The sequence below is a fragment of the Bufo bufo genome, chromosome 6 (assembly GCF_905171765.1).
Source record: "Bufo bufo chromosome 6, aBufBuf1.1, whole genome shotgun sequence".
In the NCBI taxonomy this organism is placed as follows: Eukaryota; Metazoa; Chordata; class Amphibia; order Anura; family Bufonidae; genus Bufo; species Bufo bufo.
The window spans coordinates 334,593,314-334,613,182 of NC_053394.1; the positions used below are offsets into that span (position 1 = coordinate 334,593,314).

Here is a 19,869-nt window from a genome sequence, read left to right on the forward strand (position 1 = left end):
AAGTGAAGGGAACAGTGGTCAAGTTTGCCCATTGCCAATCTATTCGAAGTCTGACTGACTAAAATGGTTTACTAATGCGCCCGGCTATATGCATCAGTCCAATAGATGTGAATGAAGTAGCAGTGTGCATGCACTCTTATGATCTGTTGAGGTTTAGCAATCAAACCATTATGCTCTATTCTGTAGACATAGATAAGTTTTGATTCTGGGAAAACTGTTTAAACAGGCAGGAGCCCACTATGAACCATCATTTCGCCCTTCCAATAGGTTATGGCGAGTAGACAGTCATTGTGACAGGACTTATGTATTTGAATTGGTTGCACAGGATTAGAATTTGGTTTGCTATTCAAGTCAGTGGAAGCGAGCTATAAAACTGGACACAGACCATGAACATGAGTTGTGCTGTTTCTGGGAGGAATCTCATAGAACCCCTATAGGAAGGTAGAATTTACCATTGAAGCAGCTTTTCAGCTTTCTAGTGGGCCCATGCAGAGCAGGTTTCCCATTCGACTGCCATTAGCAGTGAGAATCTACCTAGGGTTCTCCTCTGTACAGACACTGCAAGTCAGTCCATGTAGCATGCTGCTCTCCATTCTCCCAGGGGTGTGAATGAGAATAACAAGGCCTAGGCACCGTCAGATTTTTTATTTTATTTTTACAAATTGAATATCTAATTGCAGAAAATTGCAGGTTGCTCCTTTCAGAAGATAGGTCTTCACTCTTCAGCAGACAGCCATAGTTTAAAACATCAAACTTGGATCTATTTTGGACCTGTACTGAGAGCAGAAGTTGGCAGGGGGTAATCAGTTTAATACAGGACTGACCCACATTTATATGAAACATATTTCCATGCCCCCACAGACTTAGCCTGTCTGTTACAATGAACAGAATGCATCAAATGTAGTACTTCTCCTATTTTTAGTGTATTCCAGTAGAACATAATGCTTGTGCCAATATAAAACATATAAAGAAGTTTAGAATAATGATCACCAGATTGCATTTCAGGCAGAGTGACAGCCCATGAGACCTCGAATATACAGAATTTCATTTATGAAAAAAAATTGTGTTGATCCCTTGGTATCAGCCATCATAATATGCTGTGATAGGAAAGAAGGAAAAACCTTGAGTACAAGTTGTGGAGTAGGTCACATACCAATTGTCCCTAGGATGATGGAACTCATCTTTTTTTGGTAGAACATTTCAATTCATATAATATTTTCTGAAAATGAATTCCAAATTAACCAAGGAGGAGGGTAAAGTAAAACGGTGTACACCTGGTATCTGGTATGTACTAAGTAGAGCAAAATTCCTAAAATTAGTTTCATTCCAATTTATCTAAATCTACCCAAAAATTTAATTCAGATACTAATTGATTCAACTTGAATCAGAGAGAGAGAGAGAGAGAGAGAGACCCCCCAACAAGAAAGACATGCAAACTTGATTTCTTTAAAAAAGAAAAAACATTTACTAGGTGTTCTCGATAAGAAGAAGTAGTACTCCCTGGTTCCTGACCAAGGCCTCTCACCTAGATAAGCCAGTTCTCTCTGCTCAGTGCTGATGTAATCACCCCGAAATAGCTGTCTGCAGATGTGATGCTGGCTTAGCTTTTATCAGTTATGATTCAAGGTCTGTTTAAAAGATTTAGCATTGACATATAGCGTAGCTACCAAAGAAATTAGACTTGTATGTTTGTCTCTCTTGATTTGGTAGAATCAATTCACTTGTCTATAGTATGTACTAATAATTTTATCCAATACCTACTGAACTTTATCATTGTCAGGAATACAATGCTGGAGTGGCATGACCCGGTCTCACTCCAGGAAACTATTTGCAAGGCCTATGCAATCATTAATGCATTGCAATAAGTTATTTGTGAATGAAATCAAAGTGATGGGTTCTCAGTGCACTTCAAAGGGGATTGTCTTCTACTGAATCTTTTTGACCCAATATTGTGCCAGAACCTGGGCCCACTGGATTACACTGTAGTACTGTACCGATACTGTCTAACCCCATGGGTATGGACTACAGATGAAATCCACACAATCAGAGATGAAGCTTGGATATCATGGTCCCCAGTGCAAGTTCTATACCCAGACCTTCCAACTAATATTGATGTGCATATGGAACCTATATATTTTATAAAATAAAATCACGTTTGTAGTAAGGTAACTCTGTCTACCAGGAGCAAAATATTGTACATATGTATTATACATATGTACATATATATATATACGCTCATCACTAGCCACAGCTCGTGCAACTTTTTCAAACGTCATGGTGAAAAACAATACCTCAGGACAGGAATCCCAATGTACCAGGCAATTAGCATTTTTTCTTGTGTGTGAATGTATGCATTCATTTGTATTCTTCCATTAAGCACACAGGCGCACACATGCCCACAGACACACAAATGAACCCAAGTCTAACAGGCATACAAATAGTGTTATTTTGTCTTGATTAATCATGCACAGACAGCTCGCACAAGCAGATCCACCTCTCTCCCCCTCCTTTCTCATCTGAAGCTCAACATTATACAGCTCCAGCTATTTAATAAGGCATCAACTGGATTTGACCATAACTACAGCAAAGAGCGGGGGGTTGGACAGATGAAAAGGGAAAAAATGACTCCCATAGTTCTCATCATTCACTATCGTAGCCATAACATGAATTGTATATAACCTTTGCATTACATGGGCATTAATGCTGGCATAGACAGCCTTGATTACCAGTGGTTTGAAGTGCCCTGTATGCCCTGCCACCCCCACATCAATCCAATGGTTTGATCCAGTGGGTAGTATGCAGCCTCTAGTCCCTTGATGCTGTTACTTTGTATCCAGCCTGGTGCAGCAGCTGATACATTGTATCTGAGCATCTGCCCTTTTCTACACTCCTACCTCTCCTCCTGCCTTGCTTCTATTAACTCTCTTCTTCTTCTTGTGACCTTTTTACCTCTGACATTTTCTTGCCTGGTGAGTACTTTTTTGCCTTTTTTACATTCTTTTCTTTTTCTTTTTTTTTTCTTTCTCTAAAAAAAGGGACAAAATCATTAACAATTTTGCTGTGCGCTGTAATGATTGTCACAACTTTTAGGCTCTGAGATTTTTCTTTATTCCTTCTAGAGAAAAAGGGATATTTTTTTTCTTTAAAAAACCCAGGTAATTTTGTGCTTCTTTTTTTTATTTTTTTTTATAACATATTACTATTATTAAAATCTTCTCTGTTTATTTTTTTTTCCTTTACTGCTGTCTTGTTTTCTTTTCTTTTTTTAAAAAATATTTTTCTTTTCTTTTTTATTTTTTTTCATTTAGATTTTGAATCTTGTTTGAAAGAAAAGAAATTTGATTTGTTTTGAGTTTTTGGAACAATTATAAGTAAATGTATTTGTGTGGATACATGTGGCTTATCAATGTGACAATTTTTTTTTTTTATTCTCTGCAACATCAAGTGATTTTTAACCTTTTATATCTGATATGAACCCAACATTAAGGATATTTAATGGACAGCTCTGGTGACACATAGGCCTTGCATTGCATTGCTGAACACTCAGTTTATGGCCTTTGCTCAAATACTAAGGGTTAAATCTGACCCATTACGGAGAAAGTGTTAATAATCGCATTTTAACCTGTTAAACCGTTGGAGAAAATTTGCAATAAATATGCATTAACCAGACAGCGCGGTTGTATGAATTTTTGCACAAATTGGAGATTTCAAAGAGCATTTAGAATTTTTTTTGTGTTCTCATATGTGGTGCAGTCTTTGGTGTTGCTGAGTTTGTAGATAGATTTTTATACTTTGAGAGATTTTGTTCAGAAATATCCCAAAGTAATAAAATCCTAATGGGATAGAGGAAATACTGAGAAGAATTCTTCATTGTATAGGCACTCTGTAGAAATGCCTCTTATTGAATTATCACGACAATGCCTTCCCTTGTTAGTAACAGGATAAAAGCATCTATAGATTTCCATTCCTCTTACCTGAATGTAACAGCAGTCCAGATGCAATGTATGCCAAATGTGCTTCACTCAAATAACGGCTCGGATCTGCAGATTTCATTTTATTTGACCATGGTGACGAGCATTTAGAGTGTTGTATGTATTTTTGTATCAGTAACAGGGACTCTGGTTGGCAGATATTGCTAGGTCCATCTTAGTGAGGAGGTAATTAGATTTAGGTTTTTCTTTTTTCTTTTTTTTTCTTTCTCTCTGAGCACCAATTAATAATATGGGCGTGATATGGGAGAAAAAAAAGGAAAGACGGCAGAAATGAACAGGAGGAATTGAAAAGTTCACCTTGGCATGATGTATCTGTAATGTCCACAGGGTGATACAGACTGAATGCTGCGTGTGCCAATCACCCTTGGGAAGAACAACATCTACAGGGAACTTAAGATTTTACTGCAATTAAATTAAAAGAGAGTCAAAATGAAATACTTATTATGTTAAATGAAACATCTACCATGTGGCCTACTATATATAACTTAAGCTGAGTTCAGCGCCCGGACCTAGGGGTGCACTTGTGCTATCACCACCACTTGCCCTGATTAACATAGGCATTTGAAGCACGCAACGTTAATACCACACTTAGTATTTGAAGTTTTGGAGGGCACACGATGCATCTACTTTTGTTAGCTTATTGGTTGGGCAATATCATTTAGGCAGGAATCAGTCTTATTTGGGCACTGTATGGTATGGTCATTTATACACTGTATGTTTGTATTATTTGGGTACTATAAGGAGGGAGAGCTTCACATGATGGTACTGCATAGGGCACTATCCCACCTAAAGCTAGCCCTGACTAAATGCCTTTAAAGGGTTGTCCAAGTTCAATGAAAACTCCTGGCAGCCCCTGTAAAGGTTCTAAGATAACAAAATAAGCGATACTTACCCCTTTTCTCCACTGCAGCTTCCAATGCTGCGCCCGGTCCTCCCCGCCACTGACCTCATCTTCCTGGTTGCAGCAGTGACGTTCCGTGCAAACAAGTCACCGTGCAGCCAATCGCTGGTCTCAGCAGTACATGGGATGTCACTGCTGCAGCCAGGAAAACAATCAGCGTCGGGGACGGGGAGGACCAGAGCTCATCACTGAAAGTGGTAAGGGGAAAAAGGGGCACTTCTTTTGTTTTTTAGCATATTTATTGAACTCAGACAACCCCTTTTAATACTTATTTATTATTAATGCTGGATTTTTCTCATAATGAAATCTTTCATGTACTAACAGCTCCCTTTAAGGGTCAAGATCGAGGGCTAACAAATAGCAAACACCAGCTCACTGGTTTCCTTAGGAAAGTGAGTCTTACCAGTGTGTAGACCCCACCAGACCTGCGGCATTCACCCGAACAATGTAGTAAAATGATCCAGCACTTGGTAAAATTGCAAATCTTCTCTTTATTTCAATTCATCTTGATAAAACAAACATCCATATAGCAATTGTATTGGCAGCCCCATGGGATGTAGCCTACATGTTTCAAATGCTTTCCGTGTCCTTACTCATGGCTCATGGCCCATGGCTCATGAATAAGGACTTGGATAGTGTTTGTAAAAATGTAGGCTACTTCCCATGGGGCTGCCAATACAATTGAATGTTTGTTTTCTCAAGATGAATTGAAATGAAGAGAAGATTTGCAATTTTACCAAGTGCTGGATCGTTTTACTACATTGTTTGAGATCAAGGGCCCATGTATAAGTTAAGTCCTTTCGCTATAATAATTATTACATGAACATGGTTGGCCCTATTGGTAGAAGGACATGAAAGTGTCTTAAGGACAGTCACTCTAGCATGTAAGAATGTTATCTTCATCACCACCCTCTGTGTTTTCCCTATTTCCAATAACCATAGTAGGGACTTTACGACTTGAAAATGTCAGCAGAGAATTGTGTAATTAATCACATAATGTGGGCACCAGGGAATATCATTCCAAGGACTGAGCTATTCTGTTTCCATCATTATAAAACCTTCTCCTGCTGGATATTGGGAACTGATATTACACCTGCTGCCTGTTCTAATAAGGGATTTGGAGCCAATTACATATCAGTACCTTACTTCTGACACTTAAGGGAATATGTGTATATAATTTATCATTGGATCTGTGAAATATATCATATTCCCAATCCTTTCTATTATACTGGTCAGGAGACCACAAGTATGGACATGGCCTAAAGAACAGATTTTACCAAGGTAGCAGTATTTTTAGAATACAACCTCATTTTGATAGAAATACATCGGCCATATAGGAATTATTTATCACCCTATATATACAGATTGTACATTGGGTCCACAGTAGGGCTCATAATAAAAATAAATCACATGCATACTGTACACATGCATACTGTAAGAACATTTGAATAAGCCAAAATAATAATGTTGGAGCATGGGAGATATCCAAAATATATGGACCCATGTAACAGAGAGAAAATTAGAGATTAATGAATTTCTCAAAATTTGTTTGTGGTCTGATTCAGTTGAATCACCCACATGATTCTATAAGGTGCAAATTAATTGCAGTTGCTCCCAAGCCCTGTAGACTGAAGGGGCCTGTTGGGATGGCCTTACACGTTCAATAGCTGCCGGCTATCTCTCCTGACTCCCTCCAGGCTCTCCCATAGACATTCGGCCGAATGTGTATGTCTATTCAATGGGGAGACGGGGAGAAAGCCACTGCCCGGCGCCTCTGGCGGCATCTTATCTCATGGGAGAACAAAAGGATTGGATGAAAAAAATTCACTTTGCCCAATCCTCCTCTTCACCAACATCAATTGTCGGGGGAGAGTCAGGAGCATCCCATACACATTAGACTGTCGGCCAAGCCCACTGTTCTTGGACCTGTTTGAGCTATGGTTTTACCTTAAAACATTTCTGGAGAAATGTTGGCCGATTACTTACATGGTATTGTATCCCAGGGAGAGGCTAATTATATTTGTTAGTAAATAAACACTAGAGACCAAGGGGCACATTTATTAAGACCGGCATTTTAGACTCCGGTCTTAATAAAGCCCATAGCTGCGGTGGTTATGCCAAAGTTATGAAGAGGTGCAGGCGCCAGTTCTAAATGTAAGACAGTTTCCAAGCTGTCTTACATTTAGACCATTTTCTACACTTAAAACAGGCGTAGAAAATGATTAATGAGATGGACCTGTCAGCCCGTCCCCTTCCGTGCCACGCCCACACTTTTAGACTTGGCGTGAGTGGGGAGAAGTCGCCATTTGTGGCTGAAATACGCCTAATTTAGGTGTATTTCAGCTTAAGAAATGAACCCCCAAATGTTCTCTGTAGGGTACACAGCTCACCCCAATGTCACAAAGGAAATGCATATACTGTAAAGCCAGACTGGGAGACACCAATACCATACCACATACCAAATAGGTGGCTACGTGGGACAAAGAAAAATAATGCCCCAAAGCCACCATTGTCATAATCCATGTTTCGAAATAATCCCCCTAATATGATCAAGAAACACATGGATTTTTTGCTTTAGGGAACCCACTGAATTACATATGGGATGGAATAATTAAAATTTCATATTCAAGATTGCTAAAAAATATACTGTAAAACTCGCTGGTGATATTGCTAGGAGATACCCACAAGGAAATTTGTCATAAATTAGAATTGTTGTATAGTTTTTGCCTTCGTGCATGTAATTTGGTAGCCTCCTGTCACCTGCCTAAGGCTACTTTCACACTTGCGGTAGAGTGATCCGGCAAGCAGTTCCGTCGCCGGAACTGCCTGCCGGATCCAGAAAAACGTATGCCAACTGATGGCATTTGTAAGACTGATAAGGATCCTGATCAGTCTAAAAAATGCCTGATCAGTAAAAAAAAATGCATTGAAATGCCGGATCCGTCTTTCCGGTGTCATCCGGCAAAACGGATCCGGCATTTATTTTTTTCACCGTTTTTTCGGTCAGAAGGGCGGATCCGGCATTCCGGTATTTTGAAATTCCGGATCCGGCACTAATACATTCCTATGGGAAAAAATGCTGCATTCAGGCAAGTTTTCTTTTTTTTTTTCGCCGGAGATAAAACCGTAGCATGCTGCGGTTTTATCTTTTGCCTGATCAGTCAAAATGACTGTAATGAAGACATCCTGATGCATCCTGAACGGATTACTCTCCATTCAGGATGCATGGGGATAAAACTGATCAGTTATTTTCCGGTATAGAGCCCCTGTGACGGAACTCATTGCCTGAAAAGAAAAACGCTAGTGTGAAAGAAACCTAAGAGGAGGGTAAGAAGGGCTGGCTAAGACCCTTTAAAAAATCTCATATTTTAAAATACATTTAGTCAGAGGCAAGGATGTAACCAATGTAGTAAGAGGTCTGTTATTCTTTCTTTTATCTCTTTATTCTACAACTGTTTTGCCTAATGTGTATGTCATTGCTATTTAATCATTTTTTGTAACCTTTCTTAAGCACTGTACTATTGCATAAAAAGTATCGCTGACCTATGTTAACGCTTTAAATGCCATTGTGCTAGAAGTCAACCTGCCTGATGCTAGAAAGCACAGTGTGTACCAGTGTGTATCTGTGTGTTAAAGTGTTGGCATCGCATTGACTGTAACAATCAGTTTTGTGTGGATTTTGGGGTGTGCTTAATTCATCAGTAGCTTTGTACAAATGGTTTGTGTAGTATGAGCAGCAGAGTAACCCCTTCCAGTTGCATTCAAGTCACGTAGGTAGTGCGTGGCACACGTGACAAAGCTCAAAGACCCCTCTGCCATAAGAAAACACAAGTATCATAAATGGTACAGATTTTGCATTTGTTCCCCCTTTCATTTTTTTAAAGGAACGGACCTATGGGTTCCCCCTGTAATTTTCCAAAAATCCTTTCATACATAATAGTGGAATCTGATTTATAACCACGAGCAAACAATCAGAGTACAATAGTTTTGATAACACCTTCATACCAAATGACTGCCCATTAAAAAGTTGAGGTGTAGAATAATAATCTCTGTTTAATCCTGTTGCAAATGACAGTTCCTATAATTAGTAGTTAATGAACGTCTTGAAAAGTAAATCAAATCCCCAATGGGGAGACGCTATTGTGATGTGATAGCACTTTACTGCCTACAACAGATGTCTGTCTTTGACATGTACATAATGGACAGGATGACTGCCGAGTGTTTTCATATCATGGTTTCTTTTGAAGTGAAAGCACATATACACGTTAGAATAGTGCACCATGGTATATTAGCATTGGATTTCTACTAAATTAAACCCACATTTGAAGCATCATGTGTACCTGACCTGGTTATAGGACAGCATAATGAAGCGAAGATGGAAGAGTAATCCATTGCTGGGAATAAAACAGTGCAGAACTGAAAAACTAGATGAAATATAGCTTCCCTGTGCTGCTTCGGTAAATACCATTTTTGATTGTTAGACAGGAAAGTTATTATTCAATATCTAGATCAAATAATCACTAGCAGACAGAAGAATAATGTGAAGATCCTGCATCCCAAAGCAAAATCAGTACCATATCCCCCCAATCATCAAGTTTCATTTATGGGTCTTCTCTTATATAGTAGAGTGGCTATTTGGCTCCATCAGGCACTAGAATTAGGAGACAATTGTGGTAGCCAATGGGCTCCATCAGTCACTCAAGACTTTGGTGCAAATGTGGTCTTCTAAATGAGCTGTAGAGTGGATTTTAGGCCCCTTCAAGTTCTAGGACTCGGGTGCAAATGTGGTCCCCTAAATGAGCTTGACAGTGTACAATATTTTTTTTAAATGGTATACAAAAGGTGGCCAATCCCGGTATATAGAATAGCTAGCACATGACACTTCCATACCTACAAGGATTAGCTTAGTTCCTACCTTGGATCCCATTGTTGGGCACCATTTATGCTTTTGGTTATTTGGCTTTTGGTCTGATTTTTGTTACAACTGTTGGAAATTGAATTGTTTTGCAGACCTGTGGCATATGAAGTTCATCAACTAGGGAATATGTCTGTGAAGGTTCTCATTTATCCAGGTCATGGTGTATCAGTACTAATCAGTCAGAGCAACTGGATTTGTATTTTTTTCTTGAAGCCGTTTCACTAGTCATCTGACTGGCTTTCTCAATTAGAATGGCTTGTATGAAAATTCTCCCTCATTAAATACGAGTGACTCATGCTTCAGTCATAGACATAAGGCATTGTTTGCATTTAAATGACTGAAGCTATTCGGTGTGATTAATCTGCCTCAGGAATGGTTTTAGAGCTGCATTGTTAGTGGCAGACAATAGATCTTGCAAACCACCACCTCCTTTCAAGTTTTGTTTCTCCAATTTAAAGGAGTTTTCCCAAATATTTTCACTGATGACCTATCCTCCGTAGCACGGCGGCCTTCTCTTTGCTCACCAAGCACAGTGCCATGGATGTGATAGCAGCTGTGCTTGGCATCTCAGCCTACCCCCAATCACTTCACACCAGGGCTTTATGTTCATTCCCAATAGCTTCAGTCATGCATATACAGTCAACACCATACATAACTGAAGTGCAAGTCACCAGTTTTTAATGCAAGCGATTTCTCATACAAGCCATTCTAACATCAAAAGCCAGTTGGATGACTAGCGAAATGTCTTCAAGAAAAAAATACCCAGTCAGTGTCTCTGACTTATTTCTACTGACATGTCAGGGGAGTTACACTATGAGACACCTCCGTGTTTAACTTGTGATTGTTAAGTATATTTCTTGATATTCATGGAGTGTCAACATATTATACAGCATTGCAGACAAAATATTTTTCACATTGCTTTGTATTTAACCCAAACACACATACACAAACATCCTCTTACATGTTCCCCTTCAGTCAACAGAACCTAAGTGCCACCTTTGTCCCACCATTAGTTATACCCCTGGGTTGCACTGAAGCAAGCATAGAAAAGCATATACACGCATAAGAAGAATCTCTATGGAACTCATGCAATAGGTTAAGTGTGTCACTGTCAACTTATTTTTGGTGAATTAAAAAAAAAATCATCTACAGACAAGGTCAATTTTTTTGCTAGAGTCTAACCTCATTCCTTTTATTGTGTACCATTAAAAGGAATTTTCCAAGTGATGCTTATCTTCATGGTAGGTCATCAATATCAATTGGGTGGTGGTATGACACCCAGATCCCCAATGATCAGCTGTTTTGGGCAGCTACTGGCAGCAGAAACCAAGCAGTGGATGGGAGACTGCATCTACCATGTCGTTTCCAGTACTGGTGTTCTTCTGCTTAGCTCCCATTCACCTGAACCTTGTGATTCTGGTTTCATCTACAGATTCTGGATTCTGGATTCTCGAAACATCTGATAGGTGGAGGTGACAAGTGTTGGACCTCCACCTGTCTGATACTGATGAGCTATAGTGAGAAAAGGCTATCAATATCTAAGTATCAGAAAACTCCTCAAAGAACCACTGATCTTCTAAAGTGAGTACACCAGGTACTCAGCCCATCTCCCATAACGTGTATATTAACATTCCTGCCATATGCTGTGCCAAAATGCCCAGGGCATAAAGGGGCATATTTATAAATTTAATTATTACTTTTTGCAAAATTGCATAGACAATAAAAGTGCTCAGACTGAAGATCATATTATTGAAACCCCCACCACTTTTTCTGACACCTCCTGCTAGGCCATGTTGTTGGACCTAGGTAGTAGGTTCTATTCATTTACTACAGATTTCCCCTGTGCCCCTATGCCACATTGAGGATTACAGCACAAGTTACGTCACAGCTCAGTAACATCCAGTAAATACTGTATATCATTATAGTTTACACGCAGCGGCTGTTGTTGTTGTCGCTGCAATGTAATGTTGAATGTTGCACGTCTGTCACCATAATATAAAAAGATCAAATTAAGCTGACAAACTAGCAATATGTGCATCTATACAGTTTTGAATATCTCAGAAAAAATGTGCCTTTTCGTAAATTTGGGATGACGACAAAACCCCTCAAAGGAGAAAGACAGCTACAAACTCCGCTACGTTTCTTACCAGAGCCCTAAGTTTGGCATCATCCTAACCAGTCTTCTCTGGCAATTTCAAGCTATTGCCTATGTTAGATTGGGTGACAAAAGGAATTTCAGGGATGCTCAAGTCAGGTGGGAAGGCAACTACAGTTCTACTACAAAGGAGATGGTTAAATTGAATGTCCGGTTTTTAACAATGTGACAGTTTTAGGTCATTCTGTGCCAATTAATTTCTGAAAATATCTTTGTAGAGGCAGGAGCTCCACTTTTCTGATGCAGAGCTTCAAAATCCCTTAATAGATACTAACATTCTCACTTCCAGTAGCCACCACAAGGGGGAGTGCAGGGATTTACTGCCTATTAATGTAAAGACCCTGGAATTTTCCATTTTTGCATTTTAGTTTTTCACTCCCTGCCTTCCCAGAGCCATATTTTTTATTTATTTTTACTTTCACAAAGACGTATAACGGCTTGTAAAAATGGGGTCAATTTTTGGAAAAAAACACAATGCCACCAAAGTTTCATGGATTTTATTTTTATAATGTTCCCTTTACAGTTTGGCTGTTCCCATCATTATTTGGGCCAGTAAGATTACAGTGATAACACATGTGTGTTTTTTTTTTGTTTGTTTTTTTAAAACAGATTTTTGCTTTGCATCATCATATTTTTACCCCCATAATCTTTTTATATTTATATGTACAGAGTTGTGTGTGGGCTCATTTTTTGCAGGGCGTTCACAGTACATGGCGTTCACAGTACAAGTTAAATAGTTTTAGGTTTTAATAGTTCAGGCTTTTTAAGATGCAGCAGTGCATATGATCTTTATTTTTTTATTGTTTTTTTATTATGGGGAAAGGGGGGTGATTCGAATTTTTTACTTTTTCTTACACATATTTTAAATCCCCTTAAGGGACTTTAACAAACGCAGACATTGGCCGTGATTGTCTGCTGTGTGAAACAGCAGAAACCTGGTGGCTATGGCGCCCGCTGCTCTTTTCAGCAGGTGCCATCTTTAAAGACACAATTTCCACTGTACATGTACAGCTGAGGTCGGGAGAGGTTAATAACCTTTCCCTAGGATAGGTCATCAATTTCTGATCGATCAATTTCTGAACGACCATTAGTTTGAAGCGGCCGCTGCACTTTTTAGACTTGTGACGTCACATTCATCAGTCACTGGCCTGTCTGCAGCTCTGCACCATTGAAGTGAATGGGCCTGGGCTGCAATACCAAGCACAGCCACTATACAATGTACTGTGCTGTGCTTGGTGAGCTGTGAGGAAGCTGCAGCACTCTCTGGAGAGAAGTGGCCTCCTCAAACAGCTGATCTGTGGTGGTGCTGGGAGTCAGTCCCCTACTGATCAGATATTGATGAGTTATTATGAGGATAGATCATCAATATTGAACTCCTGGAAAAGCTCTTTATTGTACATATTCTATGTCTAAATGAAGGATTTGGAGCTCTGTCTCAGAAAAATAGATCTATGAGCACTGTAAAGATATCCGCACGGACTCTTGAATTCAGTATGGACATTTACTATAACCATTATCATGACACTGTCACACAACTAAGTCTACTTTCACACTGGCGTTTTGGCTTTCCATTTGTGAGATCCGTTCAGGGCTCTCACAAGCGGTCCAAAACGGATCCGTTTTTCCCTAATGCATTCTGAATGGAAAAGGATCCGCTCAGAATGCATCAGTTTGCCTCCGTTCCGTCTCCATTCCGCTTTGAGCTGAGCCAAACAGATTTCTCCTGACACACAATGTAAGTCAATGTAAGACACAATAGAAAACAGATCCCCCCCCCCCCATTGACTTTCAATGGTGTTCAAGACGGATCCATTTTAGCTATGTTAAAAATAATTCAAACGGATCCGTTCTGAACGGATGCATGCGGTTGTTTTATCTGAACGGATCCATCTCCGCAGATCCATGGCGGATCCGCACCAAACGCGAGTGTGAAAGTAGCCTAAAGTTCTTAAATCAGGCTGTCTCACTGCATGAAATTAAAATGACTCCCCATAGCCCTTGCCCATATGTCAGGGCATATGAATGTCACAGAACCATGGATACATGGCTGGCTGAATTGTCCTCCAGCCATCTTAGTAGCTGAACTAGCAGAGATCACTGCATTGACTCTCAGATTAGAGAGGATTTCAGTGATGAGATGACTACTTTAATGAGCACTGGTTTTCATTTCTGGATTCATGTCTTTGTGGCCATGGACAAAAGACAGTAGATGAATGTTGGATGAACCAGTGGGACTGGTTGACCAACTCATGGGTATGAAAGTGTTCAAACTCTCCCCGGCTGCAGATATCAAGGGGAAAAAGGGTTGAGCATGTTGGGTTTCAAGGAAGATAATATGATGCCAGCCGATAGCTATCTGTATTGTATGCAGGGGTGGACTAATTATTTGTACAGCCTGTGTAGCCGAACAGGGTCCCTATTCACAGGGTGGGGGTGGGGGGCATTACCACTAACTAAAAATGTGCATCAAGTTTCCCTTGGCTCAAAATTACTGGTAGATTCTGATTCATTAGATAAAGGATACACTAGGTAGCCATAGTAAGGGCCAAGAAGCACTATGATGAATAAACAGTAAGGGGTCCACTTACTATTTTTACACAGGGATCCTCTACTGTCTATGTCCACCTCAGAGTGTATAGACAGCCTACTGTATACATTTAGCACGTTGTCAGTCAAACCCACCATTCGACACTCTAATGTGTGTATGGGGAGCTCCTAACTCTCCCCTGGCAGATAAAGTCAGTAGAGAGTAGAATGGGGTGAAATGAATTTTCTTTACTTGATCCTTTTCTTATTCTAAATAATAAGCTGCCACCAGAGGTGTCCGGCAGTGGCTCTCTCCTTACTGAACACACATACACGTTCACCAGACCCAAAAGGGCATGTGCATGTCAGGAGAGATAGCTGTCGGCCGAATGATCAACATTTATTGAATGTATATGGTCAGATTAGCACCACAGACATTAGATAGAAGTTGGTTGATGGTTGAACAGTCAAACAAACAAACATCTAGTGAACGTTTCACAGACACGTCTATGCACACTTTCATATTGCCGTTACAGTTTTTCAAACTGCCCATACATGTTCAATGAAACCAAGTGAAGGACGAAAGTTCTTGCGTCCAACTAAAAGACAAAAATATTAAATGCGGCTGACTTCTTTTCAATCCATAATGGTCTATCATCTGTCAACGGTGGATGGTTGTTAAATTTCCGACTAATGTTCATTTTGGTTGAAATTGTCCATTTTTAACAACTTTAGATTAATGTGTATGGCCACCTTAAGTCTATCAGACACTTATGAAGTAAGGCAACTCTATATTCTTACAAGATTTTATAAGAATGCAAGTCTCTCACTGCTTTCCTATTAAAGATGGATATCATTTCTGGGCATCTTCATGGGCTGCAGTCTCTCCAAGAATTATTTTGCTGATCCCTTCTGTCTGTAGGTTACAAATTCTAAGATAAAAAAAAGGCCTGGCATTTTATATAGAACAGTCTCCACTTAAAAGGTTGTCACTCCTTATATTCCCTGCATTCATTTTGGATGTCGCTGGCTTTGTTCTGTGCTGTCAGTTCCATCTTGATGAAGCTTAGAATGTCAGAAGCAGCCAGCATATTACAGATGACAGTGATTAGATACTTAGTGCTTGGAAGGAGTATTGACAAGGACTGGGTCACTTAGGCCTCTGTGACCTTGAGTTTGTTTGCTGATCCCCAGTGTAACAGATCTTCTTAACCTTTGGTCTTATGTGATTGCCAAATAAACCATGAAGTCAAGAAGAAAAAGAACTAAAGGAGGTATTACACTGCCCGATCTTTATTAATGTCTATGTAAAATAGGTATGTGGCCGAGTGAGTGCACACTGGGCCATAGAGATAGTACTTCAGGGCAGAATTCAGTCACAGGACAGCCAATTGGCCATCATAGTCATAAATATACATTGGTTGTATATAACCTTGTACTGTAATTTGATCAGGAGCATTGTGGGTAAGATTGCTTAAAAAGTATTCACAATACTAACCTTTTCAGCATCAACTACTGATACATCTCATCTTGGACCATCACTTAAAAAGGGGCAAAAAAATCTTTCTTATTCTTGATTCACAAAGTTTGGCATACTGGTAAGAAGTATGAAGCCTTTCAATGGCGGATTGAGAACTTAATGTGGCCCCGGAAAAAAAAAAGTGACCCCAAGTTGTAGACGAGTCTGAACTGACAGAAGGTGGAGAAACACAACTAGGCAGGACAACAGAAGTAGGTTGGGCCAGCAATACAACAGTACTAGCACAAAATACTGCCCCAGCAAAACCAAATACCACAATGCAGCATAAAATACTGCCTTATCACCATCAGGATGGTGATACAGTTGAATTCACGAGGGCTCCTGCGGCCGCTGGCCAAGTGCACGTCTACCTGGTGCTCCTATCATTAATGTTGTGAGCAGCCAGCGTTTGTGAGGAGGGCTTAAGTGGTTCCCTGGGCATCGGTCCACCAGGAAATTTCTCTGTAGGGTCTATGGCCAATCCACTCCTGAAGCCTTTGCTCATCTACACTCTTCCATGGCATAAAGACAGATAAAACAATAAAGGGCAAGCAATGAGAAATGTGGGTTGAGGAATATGGATGTATATAAATTATACAGTTTCTAATTAATCCCTAAACATACAAAGAGGTAAAGCTCCTTAACACCGAAATAGCACAAAGCTTATATAATACAATATATGATTACTGTAGTATGACGGCAATTAAAAACCGTAATATGCTCTTCTGGAGCTATTATCTTAATACCGATTTGAAATCAATCCCCTAAAAGACATCTTAATAGATACTTAACTCTCAATTAATTTAATATGCTTTACAATGGGCAATGCTTCTCAATAAGAACCAATTTCCACTTTACCCTGTGAACTGCCCTTTTATCAAATAGTAATCAATCATGTGACGCGCCTTCTTTTGCATTTCAAATGTTACTACAAAATGAAGAATAGGTAATAAATAGAGATGAACGAATTTTTCAAAAATTTGATTTGGCTGGTTCGCCAAATTTTTTTGAAAAAATTTGGTTCGATACGAATTTATTCATGGCGAATCACGTTAAAATACAGCTATTTCCTGGCTACAGAGAGCCTTTATAGTGGTGTAGAACATTGTGCCTTGCAGTAAAACGCATAGGGAGTCTGCTTTGGTAGTGAAATAATACTGTGAGTAAGTATGACATGCAGATGACAGGAGTCGCTCTTAGAATCACTTATTTGGGCAGTCACGGAGCCAAAACTGACCAAATAATTCAAGTATGAACTCAGCCTTACAGGTCAATGTTAGAGCTAAGAAGAAGCGCACTCCCTTTACATCATCGTCAGCTGATTCCACATAGATGTCTACAGAACCTGTTCTATTTAACAACTTATACAAGTAGAGCCCCCCGACAGAGTGGGTGTCAGCAGTAAGTTTGTATTGACGTCACTGATTATTTTGCCCATCCTCTAATCCATTAGAACAATAAACCCCAAAAAACGGATCCTGTCTGTTGAGCATCCGCCTTCACTCGGTCAGTATTTGGTCAGTAATCCATCAGTATTGCTAATGCCAATACTCTGTCTGACATTCTGCTAGATCAAATAAATAAATAGGAAATTAAAACACCCCCAAAAAGTCTGTTATTTTCTCAATTCACCACACAACGGCTAATAAGCCATTTTTTTCCCACTAATACACACCAAAAAGGGCTTTAGAGCATATAACTGCACCGCTGAACGGCAAATATATATATTTTTTCCACTTATACACTCCACAAAAGGGCTTTAGAACATATAACTGCACTGCTGAACGGCAAATATATTTATCTTTTTCCACTTATACACTCCACAAAAGGCTTTAGAATATATAACTGCACCGCTGAACGTCAAATATATTTTTCTTTTTTCCACTTATACACTCCACAAAAGGCTTTAGGACATATAACTGCACATTTAAACGGCAAATATATTTTTCTTTTGCCACTAATACACAACAAAAAGGGCTTTAGAACATATAACTGCACTGCTGAACGGTAAATATTTATTTTTTATGCCACTAATGCACGCCAAAAAGGGCTTTAATTTTTACACTTCACCACAGAAAGGCTAATAAGCCCTGTTTTTACCACTAATACAAGCCAAAAATGCTTTTTTTAGGACAATGAAGTCTTTCCTACGAGTGTCCCTAGCGCCTGCTGACGTCTCTACTTGCACTAAGTACACTGGAAAATGGCAGAATCCAAGATGGCTGAGGCTATTTATAAGGCTGTGACATCAAAGGGCTGGCTGGCTGCTGATTGGCTGCATGCATGATCCCGCATTCCCAGAGTTCCTTGCTCCATGTCCTCACACGTGCAGCAGCCATTTTAGGAAAAAAAGGGATTCGTTACCAATTCGTTAGGATTCGTTCCTAATCATGTTTTTCATTCCTCCACTGGTTTTTGTATACTTTATAAAAACGCTGTTTTAATCTGTGTTTTCGCTATCCTTAGAGTTAGTTTGAAGTCAAGGGAGCAGCGGCCTCCTTGCGTTTTTATAAAGTATACAACAACCATTGGAGGAATGAAAAACATGATTAGGAACACATTGGGGGCTACTGTAAGGTAATGATGTCGGTTTAAAATGTGTTTTGGAGGTGACAGGTTCCATTTAATTATAATAAAAAGGTAAAGGTCAATTTAAGAGAAAAAGCTGCTTTCAAACTCCTATGTCAGTGGCTTATCTCCCCTAGAACAGAAGGATCAGTGAGTTGAATTCCACTTGCCCAATCCTTACTTCTGCGACATCTCCTGTCAGTGGAGAGTTGGAAGGCCATTATCACATTAGATAGTCAGCCGAGCCTGACAAAATCTTCTGATTCAGCCAAGATGGATCAAATGTGTATGGCTAGCTGTGCTATCTACTTGTTTAGCTTGACCTCAGTTGGTGGAAGCAGTAGACTTGATTTGTGCACACAGTACTGCTTTCACTTGTTGGGTTTTATCTTTTTTATCTTGATAAATATGGCATGTCAACACTTGTCTGTTTCAGAATGAGAATATATCTCAATGGAGTAAAAGGACCACCTTGACTTTATGGTTCATAGAAGTCCCAGGCTCCAAGTATTCAGAGGACTTGTAGGGAGACGAGGCCCCTAGGGGTTGGCTGCATCCTTTATGGTAGTTATGAGTGTATAGTAGTGTTGGGCGAGCATGCTCGGCCGAACACCATTTTGACTCGAGCATCGCGATGCTCGGCACATCGCTGTGTTCGTCCAAACACTGCGTGTGCTCGAGCGCGATGCTCGAGTCTCTTCCCCGCACGTTTGTTGGCTGCTACGCAGCTAATAAACGTGCAGGGAGGTATTGGCACTCACTATAATGCCGTAGTCATGTTGGTTACTGCCATTACAGTGATTGGCTGGCCGGAACGCGTCATCAGGTGCTATATAGCACCCGATGACACGTGGTTCGGCTCAGTCTTAGTCAGGGTGAGCTGCAGCAGAAGGGACAGATTGTGTAGGGACAGGAATTGTGTTATTTTTTTTATTAGGCAGGGTTTAGTGTTGAAAGGTGTTAGAGACCCAAAAGCCCTTAAAGGACTATTGTTTTATCTGGCTGCAATATATATTATTAGTGCAACCTGCGGTAAATTGCGTGCAATTGTTTGACCGCTGCTTACAGTGACACAACCTCTGCTATATCTGTTTTGTTACATTTGCGCATCCTAAATATCTGTGACATTCAGTGTAATTTTTTCTTAGCCGCTGGTGACAGCGACATTACCTGCGCTACATCTCCTGTATAACGTTTGCGCATCCTAAATATTTGTGACATTCAGTGTAATTTTTTCTTAGCCGCTGTTGACATCGACATTTCCTGCGATACATCTCCTGTATAACGTTT

The 19,869-nt window shown here is 39.9% G+C and overlaps 1 protein-coding gene across 1 annotated transcript in view; it reads left to right on the forward strand.

Annotated features, from left to right (window-relative positions):
• The first annotated feature begins 2,840 nt into the window (after positions 1-2,840).
• RALY (RALY heterogeneous nuclear ribonucleoprotein) overlaps positions 2,841-19,869 on the forward strand; it is a 239,627-nt gene continuing 222,598 nt past the window's right edge. Inside the window, exon 1 of the mRNA XM_040436068.1 lies at positions 2,841-2,969. The gene's annotated coding sequence lies outside the window, so the exon portion shown is untranslated. The remainder of the gene's footprint in view (positions 2,970-19,869) is intronic.